General features: G+C 44.2%; 1 long non-coding RNA gene across 1 annotated transcript; it reads right to left on the reverse strand.

The window, feature by feature from the left end:
- Positions 1–481: 481 nt before the first annotated feature.
- On the reverse strand, positions 482–3,633 carry LOC147601027 (uncharacterized). The gene is made up of 3 exons (XR_015258378.1): positions 3,602–3,633; positions 760–856; positions 482–662 (listed from the first exon to the last, which is right to left on the reverse strand). It is a non-coding gene; the product is annotated as an uncharacterized LOC147601027 (long non-coding RNA).
- Positions 3,634–15,335: the final 11,702 nt, after the last annotated feature.

A 15,335-nucleotide genomic window follows, 5' to 3' on the forward strand; every position in this document is an offset into this window, starting at 1 on the left:
CACTGGCACTAACTCTTCATCTGTTGTCGCTAACACTGAGGTGTTGTTCCTAATTACACAGGATGTAATCTTGCCAAACTAGTCTTTTTTTTTTTTTTTTTCCTGTGGATGATTCATGCACACGCTTATTGCACATATAAGGATGCAGCACTTTAAATGTTGTTTGCTTCCTGAAATGGACGGTTTCTCATCCTGGCTGGGTCATGCTGTCTCCTAAAATAACATCTTCAGGTATCTTTCAGTGAAAGCTATTGCATTAGCTCTCTTTGCTTCGTCCCACTAAACAAGGCTGGTTTTTTTTGTTTTTTTTTTTTTTTCTGGAGATACTTTATACACTCCTAGCTAACAGTCATTTGCAACACATTTCAATCTTCCCAACATAATGCATCAATGGGTATTTTCTCCCTTCACAGAAACAAAAAACCAGAATATTCCCCAAGTGGGTGTATAAATACCCAGTTACTAACAAACAAAAGCTGAATTTCAAAGAAAAAAAGACCCCAACTTTTTAATGATTATGATTTAAGCTACAGAAAGAAAAGTGACCTAGGAGAGCTGGCTGATTTTCAACTTCCTCCAAGCTCAGGAACGATGCATCCCAATATGCAGCAGCTCAATCAAACAAAAGCTATAGGAGATCTGCGTGCATGAACAAGGAGCTCCTGAAGAAATGCAAACATAAAAGAGAAGCAAGGGCAGGTGACCCAGGAGGAATATAGAGACATGGTCTGTGCATGCAAGGATGGGACCAACTCCCACCTGAAGCTGAATTTGCCAGCAGGCAAGGGAGGTGACCCTTCCCCCCGCTCAGCTATGGCAGGATACATCCAGAGTGCTGTGTCCAGCTCTGCGCTCCCTGGGAAAGAGAGACATGGTCATACTGGCTTAAGTCTGGTGAAGGGCCACAAAGACAATTAAGGGACTGAAGCGTCTGTCACATGAGTAGAGTGTGAGAGAGCTGTGAATGTTCAGACTGGAGAAGACTCGGGGGAATCTTATAAATATGGGCAAGCGATGCTTCTGTGAGGAAAGGGAGCAAAGAAGATGGAGCTGCACTCAGTGGCATCCCGTGGAAGGACAGGAGGCACTGGGCACAAACTGAAATACAGGAAATTCCGTTTAAAAAAAAAAAAAAATATATATATATATACACACACTTTCTCAATATATATAAAAATACATAGATGCTTAAAAATATATACATATATAAAAGTGTTTTCACTGTGAAGTAGGTCAAACACAGGGAAAGAGTTGCCCAGAGAGGTTGTGGAGTCTCCATTCTAGGAGATATTAAAAACCAAACTGGCTCCAGTCATGACCAACTTATTCTAGCTGACCCTGCTCTGGGCAGGATTGATGGACCAGACTATCTCCAGAGGTTCCTTCCAACCTCAATAATTCTGTGAGCTGATACACATGCACACATATGAAAGCATATAATATATATAGAATAACGTGATCCCGATTTATGACCATGGATCCTCAAACTCATAATAATACAGGAATATTCAGTCTGATAGGGAGTCTCCTTAGCATGCATTAGAAATCAGTGTAAGAAATAAGTGTGGTGAAAAAAAAAAAAAGAAGAACCAGACAGACAAATTGAAAGCAGAGAAAATATCTACAATCCATAGGAAGATTTCACACTCAGGAGATCTTGTCTCTAGTCTTGCCTCAGTTTTTGCCTTTAGTTTTCCTTTTAAACTGTAGCAGTGCTAACAAGGACTCCTCGCCCTAGACCACCCCATAGTTAGCAGGGGATGCAAGACTCTTCACTCCAGGCCTGTGCAGAGAATTCAAGCGGGAGAATCAGTCTTCCAGGTCTTCAAAGCATGATTTAATTTTGCTGAGCAACTGGGTAAAACACATCAGCTGTGTCAGACATGACATATCAGGATAAAGGAGCCCCTAGAGATATCCCATATGGTATAGATTGTCAGGCCTTCTCCTGAAATCTTGTAAATAGAAGATGGAAGCGTCTCCCTGCTCAGTTTGTTGCTCTTCCTGAAAGTCTGATTTATTTTTCCCTGGGTGCTGGAGGGAGAACTTGAGACTCTCTGATTCCTCTGAAGATACGTAACCCCAAACCAACTTGGCAGCACTGCAACAGTCAAATCCCACTGAGGACTTGCGCATCAGGGACAGATACTCCAAGGAGACAAAAGGCATTATTCTGCTTACCAGCTCTGTCCTTACATGAATTTAACAGAAACCTTTTAAACATAGGCATTAGAATAATCCCAATATTATTCAGAAACAGGCTTAAAATCTTCATGGTACCATGGATTTCAGAAGCAAAACTGTAGCCACTTATTTCCTTGTTTCCAGACCCAGCTGCCACTAAAATAATACAGGATTTTTAGGGAAGTGTTCAGCCTGGTTTTGATTTGTCGTCTTACCTGGTAGTACAGAAGTGAAATGTGTGCTCATCACTGCATTTTGTTCCTCCTCCACCCAACATGTGTTCTGCAACTTCCCATTTCAAGATAAAGTCGAGCTGAAAGGTCTAACTCTTCCTTTTATAGGTACAGTTGCTAATACCCAAAAGATGCTCTAGCTTATCGGCTAGGTAACCACAGTTGCAAGCACACAGTCCTGCCCCAAGATATATTCTGGAAGTATATCTCTTCAGACTTTTTTTTAATAGCCAGTTTAAAACTGAGATTTATTCTGTTAATTTGCCAATTCGTATTTCTTGAGACTATTAAATCTGACAATTAACCCATTGCTGAGAGGGGTGTTTCTCCCTGCCTGGCTGAATCAGGCCACTGCAGGAGAAGGCCCCAGGACAGAAACCCACGTCCTCTGCAAAATGGACAGCCCTGGGGTTTCAGGGATTATACTGGACGAGTCATTACACAAGATTTAATTCTGGACGACTGTTTCGATACATAATAATGATTCCTCCAGACAAAACTACCCAGAAACTGGCACCTAACCTTCGTTTCCTAACCCCCTCCCAACGACAGCCCCCAGCAAGCAATGCCAAGAGCTGGTAAATACCAGGGTTTATAAACAGCGGTGAGAGGGAGCTGTAATGAGATCAATGTCGAGAATTGCGGCAAATGGCCTATAAAGCAATTTTTAAATGGGATTTCCTGCAACAAAAACCAGCTCCCAACAACCTTTTCCAATAATGCGAGGTGAAAAGGGTTGGATTTGAATTATAATACCCGGTACTAAGGCGTGGACAGACAGCTTTGTACTCTCTTACAGGCGACTGCTCAGGCAATTTGTTAATCTCTCATCAGGAAAGAAAAGGAAATATTAAAATAAATCTACACAGTTACACCCAGGCCCGAATTACCGCACCAGGAAGATCCAGCATTGTGTCATCGAAAGGAGATGAACAGTCCCATCATTATTTGCTGTTACCACATGGAAAGTAAGATAGAATTGAGGAAAAAAAAAAGTCACAAATGAGAGCAAGCAGCGAGCAAAGCCATGTTTGTTTCCCTTTCCCGACTGCATTCCAGATGTAATTCTCAAGGAAAAAAAAGAAAAACAAAAACCTAATAAACTTTATGAAACATATCTGAAATAGATGTTTTTAATTTAAAAATTTCAAGGCATTATCGGGGTTCCGCACAGGATTCCTTACCTGGAAAAAGCCCCTCCATTTCTCAGGGCTGGTCTCTTCCCTCCTCCTGCACACCCACTCTTATAGCCAACCCCCCACCCCCGATACTTTGCCGAAGGAGCAGGGGCACAGGGGCGCAGACCCGCCGGCCCCTTCGCCCTTAGCCCGGCATGGCGCAAACGCCCCCCAGCCCGCAGCCGCTGCCCGGCTCGCTCCGGGCCAAACCTGGGCACCTTCCCCTCGGCACGAAAAGGACAACAGCAGTCCTGGGCCCCCGGGCTGCCTCCTACCCCGGGTACGGCTCTGTTCTGGAGGAGCGGAGCTACTTTGCGCTCTATTTTCAGAGCTGCGCCCTCCCAGCTGCGCAGTTCTGCGCGGAGCAAAGCCTCTGCTTTGTCCCCTTCTTTTTTTTTTTGCAATTACGTCCATGCTAAAACAAAAAAAAATCAAACTATAAAAAAGTTTTTTTTTTTTCCCTCCCCTTTTACTTTAAAATAGGACATTTTAGGAGAGAAAGCGCCCCTTTAGGTACATCTGGTCGTGATTTTCCTGCGCTGCGTTCCCATGAGCCTGTAGTTAAAAATAAATCTAAGGGGGGGAACTGCCCAGGCGGCAGCTCTGGTCGTTAAACTGAATTTGTAACACTTGGAGATTTCTTTCCACGTGGGGACTATTAGCGCGGTCTTTAAGGGCTGTTAGCGCGGGGTTTGCTCTTGTTATCGCTGATGCCTGTTTAAAACTGCATGCGGCGTCCCAAACTTTCAAATTAGTAGCCTGCTTGTCCTAAAAGGGGAAAGGTGTTCTTAGGAAAAGTAACTGCTAGCTCTCTCTGCTGTAGGACTTCTCGATGGTGATACAGAAGTATAAATCTGGTAGAGCCTTAACTCCACCCATTTGGGGATTTTAAATTTTTTTTAAGACGAATGAGTGCCTAAATTGTACCGACCAATAGGAGAATTTCAGGAAGATTATGAAGTAGGTCAACAGTACTCCTGAATTTAATTTGGAAAGTGGGCTAATAGCAAAGGCAAACAGAAGCGACAATTGTGCACCCCAGCTAGGTCACTCTTTTCGTTTAGCCCTTTCCCACCGCCTTCGCTGGGATAGGGAAGTTCGTTTGATTTCAGGGGTGACCCTGGTTCCTCATCCCGGGGCTCTGGTCCCCCACACCGCCCCCGGGGCTGTCCGGACTGTCACTGACCGGGAGTGTCCACGGGTGTCCCTTCGTCCTGTCCCCTGGGAGGGGGGACACAGGCCGCCCTAAATCTCTGCGCGTCTCTCCCCTGGCTGCTCTCGGTAGGCGCGCAGGGCACCGGCCGCGGGCTGGCCGCCCTTCGCTAGCTGGGAGAAGGGGAGAAAGAACGGGACGGCAAATTCACCCCGGGAAAACGACCTGGGGTGCTGGGTTTGCCAGGGTTGCGAAGTGCGGCGGGTCGGGTAAGGAGCAGGGCTGCGCAGCAGTCCCCTCTTCCCTCCCCCTCTGTCAGAGACCCCTTTGCCCCGAGCCGGCCCGCCTGAGGATGAACAGAGTAGATGGGGCAGAAAGGGGGGTGGGGAGTGGGATATGTCGAAAGGAGCAAATTTGCTCATTAAAAAGGCTTCGAAGGTGACATGAGTCTGTCAGGCCGCTGATCGGAGCCCTCCGTGGGCTTTTCCCCCTCCTTGGCCGTGTGCGTGGGCGGGAGGGCAAGGGCGGCACTGGCACGGGTGGGGAGAGGGGCGAGGGACGGCGAGAGGGCAATAAACAGACACAGAGACACGCAAGGGCTTGGGTGGAACTGGTGCTCTCTCCTCGTCTCGCCCCGCAGCGCTGGAAACACGCGTGGGAAGAGGTGACTGCAGGAGGGGCCGCCGGGAAACCTGGGGGAGGTGGGCAAGGCCCCGGCCTCTGCCTGGCAGCGATCGATGGGCGCCCATTGACCGCGGCTGCCGGGAACGGTGCGGGTCCGTCTGCGCCTGTTCCGCCCTCTGTGACCCAGCCGAGCAGCAAAACACGAGTGGAAGGCTGCAAGCCAGCACGACGAGATTCGCGTAAACCCGATACATCGAACCTTTCCCCTGGTCACTTAGAGGGAGAATGCCGAGAACTGCAATGCTGCTGCCCCTTCCCGGAAAAAAAAAAAACAAACCCACAACACCTCACCAAAAAAAAACCCAAAACAACAAACCCAAACCAAAAGGAAAAAAAAAACTCAGTCAGCCCTCAAAGGTGCCTGGGGACGAGCGGGTTGCCGCAGAGGCATGTTTGTGACATCTCGGTGCTACGAACGGTTTCGCACACACGGACAGACACACACAGACAGACACGGACGTGTGAAGCAGCCGGCCGAGTCCCGCCCGGGCCCACGGGGGAGCCTCGGTCACCGCCCGTGGGGCCGCGGCCGTCCCGCGCATCCTGCTGGTGCCCGGGGGCCGTGACAGCCTCTCTACTGGTGTCCCCAGTGCCACCAGAAACCGTCTGACCACCTGCCTAGTCATCTTTCCTAACAGAAATTTCATATTTGTATTTATATTCTTTCTTTTCTTTTCTTTTCTTTTCCCCATATTTATCTTTTTCTCTTTTCCTTCCCTGCTTCCTTCCTTCCTCTCTTCCTCTCTCTCTTCCTCCTTTCCTTCTCTTCCTTCCCTTCCTCCTTTCTTTCTCCCTTCCACTCTTTCATCCTCTTTCCCTCTCATTCTTTCCTCTTTTCCAGTCGCTGGCTCTGGCTTGAAGCAGATCCGATGTGATTAAACTCACAGGGCGTTGGAGGGCAGAGGTAAATTAAGCCAAAGCGACAGAAAAGATGAAAGGGGCTCGCTCGGCTCTGGTGCTCGGGGACAGCCGCCCTCCTCCTTCCTCCCCGGGGTCACGCCAGCTCCCCGCCGCCTCGCCCGGGACCCTTCTCCCTGTCCTGCCCTGGAGCTGCTTCTTCCGACGACACTGAAAATGGATTTTTTTTTTTTTTTTTTAAATTTTCTTTCTTTCCCTCTTCTTTTTACCTATCGCCCCTCAGGGCATGCGGAGCAACCCGCCCGGCCCTGCCCGGCTCCGACCCACCGGGCAAAGCGGGAACGCGGCGGAGAGGGGACCGGACGCAGAGGGAAAGGCACGGAAGGGACCTGCGGGGACAAAGCCCTGCGGTGGGGGTCTGCCCCGCACAAGGGGCGAGACCACGGTAGGAAAGGCAGGGAAAGGGGCTCTGCAGCGGCTCCTCGCCGCAAAAAAAAAAGGGTGAAAAAAGGCAGATAGGGTCCCGATCCTTACCTGCAGTTCAGACATGGCATAAATACAATTTAAACCCTATATTTTTATTAGTGCAGAAAATAACGGTGATAATAACAAAGCCCCACAACCACCACCACCAACAACAATAAAATCACAAACAAACCCAGAGTTCTACTCCAATTTTCAATTCTTCCTTGCAAGAGCAAGGAGTGAAACGTCGGTGCTTTTCCGTCCAACGGGACCTTTTACACCTTAGAGATGTGGAGGCCGTGCTGCAGACGTCTCGAAATGCAGCGGCGGAAGAAGACAACCAAATCCGGTTGCAAACTTTGGCGGGTCTCGGTTTATCTTTCAGGGAATCAAAGGATAAACGCAAAATGCCGGGACCCGGGAAAAATAGCTGCAATCCCGAGCGGCGAAAACCCGAGGCATAAACAATTTTCAAAGTATCGGCATAGCGACAAAAAGTCGTCTAAACGGGTGTACAGCTGGATTTTAAAGTTGGTGTGCGCCCAACCACCTGCTTTAGAGGTCGGCAGCTTTAAAAATAATCCGTGCCCTGTTCATTTCTCTAACATAACGTATAAAGCGCGTCGTGAGTTTTCTTTACAATCATAACGAAATTAAGCTATCGAAATGGGAGAACAGTGTCAGCCAAAGATGCTGGGATGCAGGAGATTTAACATCAACCCGAGACGAAATACATCAAAACCGCCGTGCAGTAAAATACTGCGGAGATTCAGAGGAATAAAAATATGAAACAAAGCAAAGCAAAGTACCCAGCTACTTCCCCTCTTAATGGTTATGTGTGTCAAGTGAGAAGAGGAGAAATTGCATTTGGAGTGATCAATTCCGTGTTAAAAATCCTCTGGCAGAGAGCTGTGGAGGGCTGAGAAATTTGGATGGTGTTACGAACGTGTTTTAAACGGAAATGGGATTTTTAGGAGAGAAATATGTAGTATTTATTTTATTACAAGCGGAGAGAAATAATAAAGCAAATACAAAGTAGATTTAATTCTTTAAACGGGAAAACAAATTAGTTGGGCTTGGGGTTGTTCGTGTATTGATTTATTTATCTGATGGAGTATTTCTCCAGAGAGTTATCAACGGGAAAAAAAAAAATCAGGTGGATTTTTTTTTTCCCGGTGAAAGAAGGTCTCGGTTAAAAGACCGAGAGTTCTGCTCCCAGGCTCTCACCCCTCCCCAGAAGCCGGGCTTTTCTGGCTAGAAAACCCTGCGTGATTTGCAGCACACCCGCCACTCACTCCCGGTGACTACTCCCGAGTCCCCTTAATTTGTAAATAAGTTTCAGGGCCCCTTTTCACAGAACCCAGTTGAGCAGGTAATTTGTTGTTAGTGCTTGTTTAAATGTTGTGAACCATGCACTCAAAAATAGGAAAACTATACACAAAAGAGGCAAACGTGGGAACACAATTGGAAATTATTGAGTTATAAAAATGTCAAAGAAGAGCAATTTGCAGAGAGGCATCAGTAATTGTCTCCTACATTAACGGAAATGATTTGCCAAGCCCAACCCTTTTGTTCTCCCCAGGATGGACGGGCGCTTCGCCATCGACCTCGGTGGGACTGGATCAGGACCTTTCCATCAGGCGCTCAGCCCAGGGAGGTGCTTAGGGCCCGGGGCCGGATCCTGCCTCCCAGACCTGCAGTCCTGGATTGCGTTTTCGGGGGAATTCGGTGGATTTACCGCGGGCTGCCTGGACGGAAAGGAGACGTGTGCATCTGTGCCTCGGGTTTGGGGGCATCTCCCAAGGATTCAAGGAAAGCAGTCACAGCTGCATTAATAGGAACACTGAATGGAAAGCACAGATTGATGGGGTGGTCACAGCAGGCTTGGGGGTGACAGGCTGTGGCCTGGGTCATGCCAGCATGTGGGGATGTGCTGTGGTCAGACTGAGACCCTGGGATGTTCCTCCTTGCCTAGAAGAGCTGTACTTTCCCCGCCAAACCAGGGAGGCCTAAGCAAGTCTGTGCCCTACGGTTTAGCTCTATCATCTCCCTCAAATCACATTTCATAAAAGAACTACCATCGTGAAGCCAGCCTGGTTTCTCAGTCTGCAAAGAGCCCATTTCTCTATTAGAGTATGGGGAAGAAATTTTTCACCTCAGCCAGGGCAGAAACGAAGCTTGCACAGACAGGCTGTTGCTCTGTGGGTTTATGTTTTGTTGCTCATTCTGTTTTGCCTTGTTTAGGACACCTCAGACTTTGGAACTGATGTGCAAAGAGACTAGCCCCAAATTCAGACCTCCAGACTCCACCTGCCTAAACCCACTCCCCTATCTTCAGCTTTTTTTTTTTTTCCCTAAAAACTTTTCTTGCCTCCACACAATCTAAAAAGTAAACAAAAAACCCCCCACAGCTAGAGGCTGATGTGTCGTATGACTGCAGGTGCCAAGGCTGTAACCTGTTGTATTGACGTGTCAAGCCAGCCCAGGTTCAGAGTCGGTTTCTAACCCTTCACATTTACATCTGCAGGGCTCTGGCTTGTATTTTGAGAGGGAATATTTTGCACAGACTGTGACTCAGTAATGCGTATCTGGTGCTAGGGCTGCCAGAAAGGTTTTATCTCAGATTTGCTTTCTATCCAGGGAACCATAAAATCAACACCTACTATCCAATATTGCACTGTGAAAAATGCACCTTAAGAGTTTCGGAGCATTATGATTGTTTAAAAGCAGAACTACTTGCGTAATGTGTTGCTGGAGAGAGCCGCAGTGAAATCCCCACTGACTGCAGTGGAGCCAGGATTTCACTGAAGTCTCTGCCTGTGATTTCTTTGCTGTAGATACACCAGTCACTCATAACTGATCAACAGCAGGAAATAAGACAGCTCCAAGTATATTTTTTCCTAAAAGAATGGACATTTACCTTCTCAATTAAAAAAATAAATAGTAAAATAAACAGTCAAATTTCAGATATGAAGTTCTCTTTAGTGACTGGATTAGTATCTGACGTTATCCAACTTAAAAAACCCCCCATCATTATATGATCAAATTGTATTGATTTCAAGTGGAATGTCTTTTTTTTTTTCCTTCTACCTTCTACCTCCTAGTGGATATTTTTTTTTAACTTAAAAGCAAAAGGTATATTTTGCAGTTATCCTACTGAGGATTTTTTTTGTTAAGCTGATTTCTTGTATCCCGTGAACACCATTAGACAACAAGATAATATGGATTTTCCTCACTGAGACCTGTAAGATAGGATTAAAGGACTGCTCAGGGCCTGATCCTGTCTTCCTGTGTTTTTCTGACTGGTGTGCCTCATACCGAGATGCCGAGAGGCCGGCAAGCCCCTGCGGAGCAGATTACAGCTCAGAGTCTCTGAGCAAACAGCCGCTCCACGGTGAGCATCACTTAACCGCCTCGGCTGAGCAGGGTGCCAGAATCCAAACTTCACCTGGAAACACAAATATTATTAAGAGCCGTGCTTAGAAGAAATGTGACCTTAATTTGCTTCGATATGAGCTGTTCTTCTGCTCAGGGAATTCATAGAAATCTGGATTTTGACATCCTTCTTCACATACGCTGCCCTTTGCCTGTCAAGCCTTTTATCAGTGCCAGCAGGATGGTCTGAAGAAAATCCCAGCATCCGAACAGGCTCGTTACTCAGCTCATACAGAGAAAATCCCGAATTAGGCTGGCAATTTTAAAGCTTGGCTTTTGATATTTAGCACACTGGTAGAGTCAGCCTTACTCAGGATCACAAGTGTGCTAGGCCAGGATTAAGTGTTAGTGGGACTAGCTGAGGCAAGAGGAAAACTGATCCTGGCTGCTCTGTGGATGATTTAAGAACAAGAAACCCCATGCAGAATGGATATGAAGACAAAGTCTACCTGACATTTCCCATTTTTAGGCAACCCTGTGACCTGATGCTTAGAACTTTGGCCTGAATTTTACTTGACACAAAGGGAAAGGAATATTTTTGGCAAGGAAAACAATGTGTCGGATATCATTATAAATAGTGAAGATTACTGCGAATGACCGAACGATTGCTGCAATGGAGTAACTACATTTTCTGGGCAGACTCTGCAGTTGTGACGTAGCTCCCACAATTATTTCTGAAATAACAACAACAACAATAATTGTAACTGTAACAATAATGTACAGTGGCAAAAATATCATTACTATCCCTACAAGGAACCCTGTGTTCACTTTTAGCTGGTGGCAGCCAAGCAGTTATCACACACTGAAAAACGTCCAACAGGTAAGAAAAACAAATGTGCAAGAAAAAAATTATCCTGAAAACTCTTCTGAAGAATAAAATAATTATTTTTGCACCACCATGTAAATGTAGGTCAAAGATTTGTAATGAGGCAAAGGAAGTTCAAGGATTTAGACCCCATTTATATTCAACGGCTGTCTTAACTCCTTCAGATAACTTTGAAAGTTGTGCTGCAAACTTTGCAACAATGCCTCGATCAGCCAAATGCATCAATAAGCAATGGACCCTAATTTGAGGAAGGATTTCCAGTTGTATACCAATCTGCTACTGATTTACAAAGCCAGGATTTAATTCTTCCCAGGGTGTCCCTATTTTTAGTTTCAGATTGGTTACTGAGTGTGCATTTAATGCACTGATTGTGAGTGTTAGGTATTTTTAACACTCTTCTGTTTCTATGAAAGTACAATCAAATAAAGTTTTTAAAAAAGTCTGAATTTAAACCTTCTTTTAAAAGAAAATGTCATTACCTCTCACTGAGTTTCGTAAGTGGAGGGAAAAATATATGGAATATACATGTGTGTGAGTAGGAAGAAACCAGCTATCCTCTGCCGATCATTTGCTCAGCAGGATTTTATCTACACAGAATTGTTTAGATCTGAAATTGTACTTTGCACTAACTGATTGGCGTAACTGATAATTCCACTTATTTTGCCCTTTTTCTAGCTTTTTTTTTTTCTTGTATCCTTTCAGAAAGCTGGTAGTTTATTTTTTCACCAGATTTGTTAAGGTTCAATTTTTGATCGACCAGTTTGCCCTCTAGTCACAACAACAGGATCTGGCTGACAGGAGGAATTTCGATAACAGTGAGAGATTTTTAGGAGCTTTGGTACTGCTGTCATAATCCTTTTGCAACCAGAAGCATCTGATGATGAGTCAGAACACGTCCTGCCTCCTAGATTGTCTCCTGATCAGGAGTAAATGTACACGTACTGCTGCCCTTTGGTTTGAGCCTGATCCTCTGCAGCCATATAGCTGGATCTGTAAGGTGCCCGCATTTGGCTGCCCTGGCTCTCTACAGCAATCTATGATTTCACTTTTACATGAAGGTCTCGACATCTTTCATTATAGAAGGTTGGCATGAGATGATTATTAGGTAGCAGAAACAAACTGGGATGCTTTATATATATGCTCTCTCATAATAATGTGAAACTTCTATTTGTTTTTAAATAAATAGCACAAATATGAAACATGGCTCCCTAACAATATTTTCAGAGATACTTCTGCTTTCTTGCTAAACATATGTTTAATTTTAATGTATAAAGATTTTCCTTCCCACTGTTAATTTGCAGCTGTAAAAAACTCCAGCTGAGACTGTAACTAGTTCTTCCTGATGTAGTACCACCCTTGTTAGCAAAGTCTCAGATTTTAAAAAGTGCAATCCGGAGCTAGAAGCTGGGTGACTCGACTCCCTATACAACATCCCCAGATGTGTCCTCATCTCACCCAGTCCTAGGGTGTCTCTAAGTAGACATTGTAGTCTCCTGCATGCAAACTACTTCCAGGACTTCCAAAGTACTTCTTTTTGAGATGTATTTGTGTTAAGCTCAACAAGTATACTTGAGTATGTGAAATGCAGGGACCAGGAGGTTAGTTCTTTCTCAAATGCAAGAGTTCTTGTGCTCTAATCTGTCCTCCTATGGGAGTCATTCTGGACATGCAATAGTCTGTCTTGAACTTTCATATATCTTGTTTAATAAACCTTTTGTGAGGTGAGGTAAATGCATCAAGTATTCAAGGAGTGTGTATGCACACACTGGGGTTTATTAAATTATTAAATAAACCCACACAATGGGTTTATTAAAGCAGCATCATTCTGTATATTAGTCCCTCTTCCTTCCCTAATATTTCCTAACACCATATTTTTCTTTTTGACCACAGCTGAACACTGAAATGGTTCTTTCAAATATTTATGCAACATAATTCATCATTTCTTTGCAGATGGTGATAGCTGGGCAAGAGTCCAGTGCTGCGTACATATGTATGTAGATATGCCTTTATTTATGTGTGTGTATATACATATGCAGTTTCATTATTGGCTATGTGCATGGCTATTCTTCAGTACTGAATTTGCCATTTTTGTCCATTTTGTATCAAAAGATATTTCTGAAATGTTTTTTAGATGGTTTTAATTCTGACCACTCCAGACAATCCTGTATCATTAAAAAAACCTGCTATCTCAGGATTCACCTTTTTTCCAGACCGTTCACAAATATGTTAAACATCTGGATACATGTGGGACTTCATTAGCAATTATCTTCTACCATTTATCACTACTTCTTGTTACAAATCTTTTGAGCAGTTATTAATCTTCAAGAAGATCTTCCCTCTTATTCCATTAAATCCTATCTACCCTAAATGGTTCTGATAACTTACCTCATCAAAAGCTTTTTAGAAATCTAAGAACACTACATCAAGTATGTGACCTTTATCTACAGGCATATTTTCTGCTTTGAAGAACTTTACTACACTTAGGAGACATAACTTCTCTCTATGAAAAACATTTCAACTCTGTTTCTACCAATGCTTGAGACAGAAGTCAGACATATAAATCTCTGGTTCTCCAGGCATGCAACAGTTAAAAACAGTTAAAAACTGGGTGTCACAGGAACCTCTTTCCCTTCCTCTGGTCATGAAGCTGATTTTAATAACTGATTCAGGAGTTTCAAATCCACATTTCTTTGGGACTCTTTGGGGAACACTATCTGTCCTAGAAGTTTGTCACCATTTATTGTATTGATCTGTTCTGTAATTTCTGTTGATCCTAGGAAAAGCCTACAGACTATGGCTAGGAATCAATATGCAAGGGAAGAAATGTGGTTTGAATTTCCTCAAGCAGTTGAAAGAATGGGATGTGGATCTTCTTTTTCCAGCATGGGAGCCTTAATCTCTATTAACTACTAGCGTGTATACGCTACTTTTTGTGTTCTGCTGTGACTTACTAGATCAAACCCTTCTTGAGGTGGATAGGCTGAGGAATGGCTATTTTACAGTTTTGGCTGAGTTTAGGCAGAAGATAAAAAGGCTGGTTCTGTGAAGGCTGAGATCAGTCTGACTGAGCACAGATACAGCAGCTCAGCTGTCTGGGGACCTGGGTGCTAAAAGTGAGGTGTTTGTAGAGTTTAGTAGCTGCACACTTGACTTCTACTTGTGTTATCCACATATCTGCCATTTTATTTCTAGACATGCAGCCAGCAAAGAAGAGAAGAAGAGCAGACTTACTAAATACAAAGACTTTTTTTTTTTTCCATAGAAAAATCATTATTGTAAGGATGTGCTTTGGTAAAGCCCACGAGAGTGGAGTAATGACATTTTCATCATTAATACACTACTGAAATGCATCTTGTACCTGTAACTTTACTGTTATGAGGTAACATATCAGTCACTCAATTCTACAAGAGTTCATGCCAGACTCCTGTTGAAATCTGGCCCTTGGACTTGCAATGCTTCACTACCATATGTAAATAAAAGCAGGTTTCAAATGCTTTGGGTGATGGAGAAGCATCCAGATGTTGTGGATTATGTAGGTGAAACATATTGTCATCGGCAGGTTGGGCAAACAGCAACATCCAAGATGCTTTCAGTAAACCAATAAAAAGAGAAGAAATATAACAGGTACCTTTTTTTTTTTTATTCCTTCTCCCCAGTACTGGAGTTGCAAAGCAGTATCACTGTCTACCTTACAGCATTATAGATACCAAAATCAAATCCCATGCGTCTGTTGTCAAATGGACTTTTGCAATAATTCCTGTCTATGTAAGTAGGTACTGCAGGCAAAGCCATTCTTTTTTTTTTTTTTGTTGGTTAAAAGTTTTGTCTAATTTCTTAAGAAGCAAAATTCAAGGTTATATCCAGAAAATGCCCCACTCAGGATATGAGTTGTTTAAGCAAATAGAAGTCACAGCATCATCTGTATTTTTATGTGTAAGGGGCACTATAGACCAGTGTGTACAAACCAGCCAGACGGTGGATCCTGCTGGGACCTCCGTGAAGTGACATGCCTGCCCGCTGCACAATTCCCATTTGGCTCTCTACTTTTGCCAGCCCAATGCAGATGGACAACTTCTACACTTTGCAAGTGTGCAAATGGTCACAGACCACTGAAGGTGACATTGTCAAATGTATTATTTCACTCTTGTTCTTAATGTACATGTTAGAGTGCCTCTTTACATGTATGCTTTAAAGAGCTTAATCTAAGAGGCAGCTTGAAACAACAGTTTTCATGGTCTCTTGCTGCTACTCTTCTGTAGTTTCACTAACCATGACCTGCATAATGATCTAATAAGACAGTATGATCTTACTATCGTAAT

The sequence above is a fragment of the Chlamydotis macqueenii genome, chromosome 4 (genome assembly GCF_036417535.1).
Source record: "Chlamydotis macqueenii isolate bChlMac1 chromosome 4, bChlMac1.mat, whole genome shotgun sequence".
NCBI classification, from domain to species: Eukaryota; Metazoa; Chordata; class Aves; order Otidiformes; family Otididae; genus Chlamydotis; species Chlamydotis macqueenii.